Raw genomic sequence first — 7,181 nt, 5'->3', positions numbered from 1 at the left:
TTTCCAGAAGGCATCCCATTTCAGTTTTTATATGACTTTTGACAAGATGAGAAATCCCTTGAATGACCTCACATAGTGACTTCCTTTCATAACTGATTCTACAACTTTAACACCAAATACACTGAGTTCCACCAAAGCCCCCTAAGCACCACTCCCATGCAGGTACTTCCCAATAATGTGCGTGACAACTTTAGCACAATGAAAATGTTCCCATCATTGGAACAACGTCTGTAAACTCGAATGGGTTACACATTATTACATCTGCAACTATCTGGAATACAGGCAACCTCCTCTTAGTGCTCTTAATTGGTTCCTGAAAAACCAAGCATTAAACGAAACAAGTGTTAAGTGAAACTGAAAGTATTTTATGACCCAAGATGGCGACTGTGAGCGTTATAATGAAACTCGCTGAGCGCTAAGTGAAATCAAGTATCAATTTAAAATGAGCATTAGACCGAAATAGCGCTAAGCAAAACAGTGCTAAGCAGGGGTTGCTTGTACTACCTCATCACAAAAGACAGATAGAGATGTCTGATTCAGTTGAGAGAGAACACTTCGAAGGTTTCAAAGGGCTGTATAAACTGTTGCATAATCTGTAACAGGTTTTGGAATTACGGGTAGGAAACCAATATGCATCAGTGGTCTTTTTGCTCTTAATAGTAAAGCATGATATTCAGCCCGGGTAGGAGTGGGTACAGCTGATGAGCTTTCATCTGGAATCCCATTCTTCACCAAGGAGAGAACAAACTCTAATTTTGCTTGTGGTTCAACACTGTGTTTGAGTGTATAAGGGAGTCATCAGCCCGGAAATCTGCAGGTAGGCAAGGTCTAGTAGGTGCTTGTCTGTAATCTCAAATTTTCTGACCCTGCAGCTCGCTCATTAAGTGGGATCCACTTCTAATCATTTCAGTTTCAGAAATTTTTGGCTTTACTGGAACTTCACTGGGGCCAGGCTTCACCTGAAACAGAGCGCTCACTGTGTACTGCGAACTGTGCACACCACAGCTGAACAGTCTTCATGATCAGTGTTATCTATAAACCTTGACCATGAACATTTTCAATGATTTATGAGTGTAAAGTGTTCTTTTCTGTAATGAGCAGGTAAAGGAGTTTTCCCATGAGCACTGCTGTGAACAGTGCATGATACCGGTTTCCTGCTAAAAAGCTGCACTTTGTTGTAGCTTATAGACACTAATGACTTGTTCATGGCAGTAATCAATTCTTTGCTTTTGCATTTATTGTATATTGCATGGCCAGTCATGATCTGAAGTGAAGTTTCTTCCAGCCATTATGAACTGAGCAATATAGGCTCTGAAACAGTACTCTAGCATTTAGGGTTGATTTGCTTTAATATGAAAGTTTTTAGATGTCCCCTTCTCACGCTTTTCACCATCACTTTCATCATTGCTATTTTCTGGCATTTCTTCGGATCAATCATGCTGGTGTTCCTCGGGCATCATGTTGGATATTAACACTCCCCCTTACTTACACTGAGTAGCGCTGAGAAAAATGTGACAAGTTCGTTTGGCAATTGAGTTCTTGACCACACTGACCTCAGTTCTTCAGAATCACAGGACTTATCTTCTAGTCCAAAATCTACTTTCTTAAAGGACTCCCATATGTCTTCTGCTGTTTTAATGGTATCTACTTTTCTGATGTGCTTAATGATTTAATCTGGCGTTAGATCAGCAGAAAGCATCGTTATAGGCTCATTTTTTGCAGTCTGAATAACTGAAATGTATCCCATCTCCATGGCATTTTGTAAATGCATCTTCACTTCATTATTCCTTATTATGTCACCACCCACCAAATCATTTATGAGATCTCTTACTTCAGAAAGTGTGAAGCCATAACCCTCTTTCAACATAGGCCCCGCAATTTCATTTGCTCTCTTGAAAGCTGTATCCTTAAGACAGGGTGTTTTCTGGGCAACAGCCCACTTAAGAGTGTTGTCATATTTCTTCAGGTACATTTCTAGCCATACTTTGTGATAAAGCACATCTACTCCAAACACTTGGGATTCTGATTCCAGGTCCAACTTGAGAGAAGACCTCACTGTCAGTGGCTGCCCTGCCTGGCCCCAGCTCCCAGGTCTTTGAAGAAAAAAAAAAGCCCGGGATTCACTGGCTGCTGCCAGGCAGGGGAATGATCCCCACTGCCCCCCACAGCCCTGTGCTGCATAGGGGGCTCTTTCAGGAGACCCCATCTCCCACCTGCTCTCCAGGTTCCAGCTCCCAGCTCTTGGAAGAAAAAAAAAAAAAAAAGCCTGACATTCATCAGCTGCTGCCAAGCAGGTGGGGTGATCCTTGCTGACCCCCACTGCCCCATGTCATGTAGGAGGGGTCTGCCATAAGCCCTCCGACCCCTGATGGCTGCCTTGCCTGCCCCAGCTCCTGGCTTTTTGAAAAAAAAAAAGCCCCCACCCATCAGCTGCTGCAGTGGCCTTGGGGCTTCTGGGGGCTCGTGGCTGAGCCCCCCAGGCAGTGTAGGGCAGTGGGGGGGGGCAGCAAGGATTGCCCCCCCTGTCTGGCAGCATCCAGTGAGCCCAGGACTTTTTTTTTTAAGAGCTGGGAGCTGGGCTGGGTGGGGCAGCCATGGATCAGGCTGGAAGAGCAGGCAGGGGTCAGGGTGCTCATGGCAGAACCCCTCACATGATGTGGGGCAGTGGGGATCACCCCCACACCTGGCAGCAGCTGGTGAGTGCCGGGCTTTTTTTTTTCTTCAAGGACCTGGGAGCTGGGGCCAGGCAGAGCAGCCATTGATGGGGCTGTGAGAGTGGGCGTGGGATTGGGCCGATTCAGAGATTCAACCGATTCACTGAATCAAATCACTGTGCCCCGAATCCGCTGAATCTGAATCCGAATCCGAATCCAAAGCGAATACTAGCCACTTTGCACAGGCCTACTAAACAGCTACAGGGACCAGGCAACACTACCCTTAAAGTACTGGTATCCTTTAATGCAGTGGTTATCAACCGGGGGTACATGTACCCCTAGGGGTACTTAAAAAGGCTGTAGGGGGTATGTAGAACAAATGTACAAGTATAGGCAATTAGCTTTTTTGGCTGATGTGGCTGATAATGTAGCTGATAAATGCCCCATGCATGTGCGCAGCCACAGCACAGCATGTAGGGAGCTGGGAGAGCAGCCTGGCAGCATGGAGAACAGCCGGGTCGTCTGGTAAGTCTGTTGTGAGGGAAGGGCGGAGGGGGGAGGGGTGCAGATTGAGGCCCCAATGGTGAGGGAGGGAGTCTGGGGCAGGCACAGGGGCAGGGGGAGGCACTGCACAGCCATGACGGTGCAGAATGGAGCCGTGAGCAACTTGTCCTGGGGGAATGGGGGGGGGGGTGATGGCTCCCGTCACTGCATGCACCCCAGGAGGCCATGGGGGGCATGTGACCCCAGATCTGCACACGGGGTGAGGGTGGGCTGCCTCTGTAGGCTGGGGCCAGGGCGGAGCTGGGCTCTTCCCAGTGGGTGGTTGGGCCAGGGCTGCGTTCAGGGTGGGTGGCAGTGGCCCGGAACATAATTGGTAACATTAAAAACAAGAAAAAAAAATAAAGTGGAACATGAGCTGAAACTTTGAAACAGAAGGGGTGCACTTGTTAAGAAAGGTTGAAACCCCTGATTTGACGCAAAGATGACACTGAAGCAGAGATGTATATATGATCGGTAATCTTGCTGTGCCTTTACTTGGCTTACCGGCTATACAGGCACTGCAATTTGTCCATTGACCTGATGAAATAGTGGACCAGAAATCCTTGGAGCAGTACTACAGAACCAAATACCCATCAGTCTTTTCTGGTCTGGGAAAAATGTCAGATGAACATCAGATATGCCTAAAAGCCGATGCCATTCCATATGCATTAACTACTCCAAGATGGGGCATACCTTTGCCACTAATGGACAAAGTTAATGAAGAGCTAACATGCATGGAGAAAATGAGAGTAGTTACAAAGGCTGAAGAACCTACTCCCTAGTGTTCTGGGATGGTGGTTGTGCCAAAACCCAATGGTAAGATTAGGATGTGTTGACCTCACACAGCTGAACAAGTATGTGTGCAGAGAAAGACACTTTCTTCCTTCCATGGAACACACCTTGGCTCAACTTGCAGGAGCCAAAGTTTTCACAAAATTGGATGCTCAGCCAGGGCTCTAGAAGATTCCTATAGCCATTGAATCATCCAAGCTAACAACTTTTATTACTCCATTTGGATACTACTGGTTTAAAAGACTACATTTCAGAATCTCATCAGCTCCTGAATTCTTTCAGTTTTGGATGTCACAGATATTGGATGGCCGAGAAGGTATTCTTTCCCATGCCAATGATATTTTGATTTTTGGGACCACTAGCATGATACAAGAGTGGATGCAACACTTGGAAAACTCCAAGAAGCTGGAGCTACACTTAATGAAATGTGCACCTTTGCTACTGCACAGCTCATGCCCATGAGATGTTGGATTACACCACATGGAATCCAACCAGATCCATCAGAAGTTGTAGCCATCAAGGGGTTCCCAGAACCCAAACATATCCCTGAAATTATGCATATTTTTAGGCATGGTCACTTACTTGGGTCATTTTGTGCCAAACTTGGCAACAATAACAAAGACTTTAAGAGACCTCTTAAGTGACAAGAACATATCACTTTGGGGACAACTACAGCAGTCAGCCTTCAATGAGATCAAATCTATACTCAGTTCCTCCCTGATCCCAGTGCCCAATATGATCCAACATGAGAAACATATTGCAATGGACACTTCATCATCCAAGCTTGGAGGAGTGTTACAACAATGTTAGGAAGTGGGCCATTAAGTCCCTATTGCTTTTGTGTCAAGACGTGCTTGCTCCACCTGAAACTCAATGCACAAATAGAAAAAGAAGCATTAGCAGTTACATGAACATGTGAGTGGTTATGACAGGGGCAAACTCCCAGGCCTGGTCCCAGCACCGGCCCACCACCTGTCTATGGGCAAACCGCCTGCCTACCTCTCCTGCCATGCCTTGTTGTTAAATAAGTTCATAGATGGTAGTAGGCAGGAGGCTGCCCTTCAAGTGCCTTGATGTCAAGGGCAGTTTTTACATGACTCTGACCTCCCCTTTATCATGTCCCATGCCTCACAGATGCCATCCAGTTTGTTACTGGTATGGCTTGAAGCCAGGCCAAATTCAAAACATAGGCTGCTTGCACACCACCCTATTTGGGGCCTCACACACTCTTCCCCCCTCTCACAGGGGCCTCTAACACTCCTCCTACTCTCACCAGGCCTCTCTCACATGGCCCTATTTCTGGGCCACATACACCTCACCCTGCTTCCTTTGAGCGACCATGGAGGCCATCGGGCTTAACTCTCCACTTCTTGGCCAGCTTTGGTGCAGCCTTTTGGGTCTCTCCTCTGACCCTCATCTGCATGGTGGCTGGGCAATTTACCAAACTCTGGGCTTACTCTGTCCCTACCCCTCACTGGGCCACTCTGCCTTTTCCTTGGGCCAACACTCCACCCCTACACTGGGGCCCCGGGGCCTTATACCCCTGTAGGCTCAGGTGCCTCTCTCTAGGCTTGCCTGGCCTTAACTCTGCCCTCTCACTAGGACCCAGCGTCTTACAGCCCTGTAGGCTCAGATGCCTCTATCCAGCATGTCTAGTTCATCACTCCAGGGGAGGTAACTGGCCTGGCATTTCTTGAGGACTCCCACACCACAGGGAGTCCCACCAGACCCTCTCTTCCCCAGCAGGGTGCAGTTTCAGGTCATACCCAGCACCAGGAGCCTCCTGCCATCCCTATAGCTCCTTCCCTTACCTCCAAGGTGTTCCTGGAGGAGCAGCTCAACTGAGCATTGTTACTCCGTTGGTGGTTGGCAGCAAACTACTGCTCTAACCCTGAGAGCTGGGCTCTAAAATGGCCACCTTCATTAAGCACCTGCCAGCTGCCTGCTCCCAGCCCTTAAAGTGAAAGACACCCAAAAGGTGCTCTGTCACAATGACTCCCTCCGAGCTTTCCTTGTGGACCTGACTTTTACTTCACAAAGTGATCACAAGTCACTTGTGTCTCTGTTAGGAGACAAATCTTTCAATGAACTTCCACCAAGAATCCAGAGAAGGCTGAAATCACCTACAATATAGTAAACATCCTGGGAAAAGAGTTACAAGCAGCTGATACCCTTTCTAGGACACCATTACAGACTCCACTCTCTCTGGAAGAACTCCGCCAGGAGAGAGATATTGCTGTTTATGTGGACGTTATTGTGGATGGGATACCTGTATCTGTGTCACTACAAATGAGAATTCAGGAAGCTCAAGAAGCTGATTCCTCTTGCCAAAAGATAAAGAAATACTGCTTGGAAGGATGGCCTCAAGTAAGATTAAAGGACTGTGAACTGGCAAAGTATCAACAAGAGAGGCTCAGTCTCCATGTTGTCAGAGACCTAGTCATGTTCCACAACAGAGTACCTTCAACACTAAGCCAGGAAATCCTAGAGAAGATTCATAGTGCTCACCAGGGCATTACAAAATGTCAAGCCAGCACTTGCCAGACAGTTTGGTGACCCTCCATCTGTGATGACATACAGAACTGGGTGGTCAGTTGTAAGGTTTGCACTCAACACTGACCAGTCCATGTGGAGCCGTGCCTTACGACTGATTTACCAGATCATCTGTGACAGATGTTGGAAGCTGATTTATTCACCTGGAAGGGTTTTGTTTACCTTGTTGCCAGGGATCCTGGTTTTCTCTGATTAAAAATTACAAATTCTCTAATTAAAAACCCAAAATCCGTGATAAAAATTAAAGGTCTCTCCCCCCCCCCCCCCAGCACTGCTGGTGTCCTGCACTCCCCCCACAGCCTCCTCAGCCCTCCTGATGTCCCTCACTCCCCCACAACAGTCCCCCAGACCCACAGTCACACAGGCACAGACATGCAGACACAGATGTACACACAGACACTGACACCCACCCCAGCAAGTAAGTGTGTGTGGGGGGAAGAGGTGGGGCAAGGCAGGGGAAAGGGAAGGTGCTGGAGGGGTAGATCAAGAAGGGGGGAAACCTTCCCCTGTGCTCACTCCCAGGAGCAGGGCCAGGGGGTGAGGGCAGGGGTGCCACACTGAGGGCTGCACACATGCCGGCCCACCCAACAGGGGGTTTGCACATGGAGGCCTCCACCGCAACTCTACCACTGCATCCTG

The sequence above is a fragment of the Alligator mississippiensis genome, chromosome 15, assembly GCF_030867095.1.
Source record: "Alligator mississippiensis isolate rAllMis1 chromosome 15, rAllMis1, whole genome shotgun sequence".
Lineage (NCBI taxonomy): Eukaryota > Metazoa > Chordata > Crocodylia > Alligatoridae > Alligator > Alligator mississippiensis.
This window is presented reverse-complemented; position numbering follows the sequence as displayed.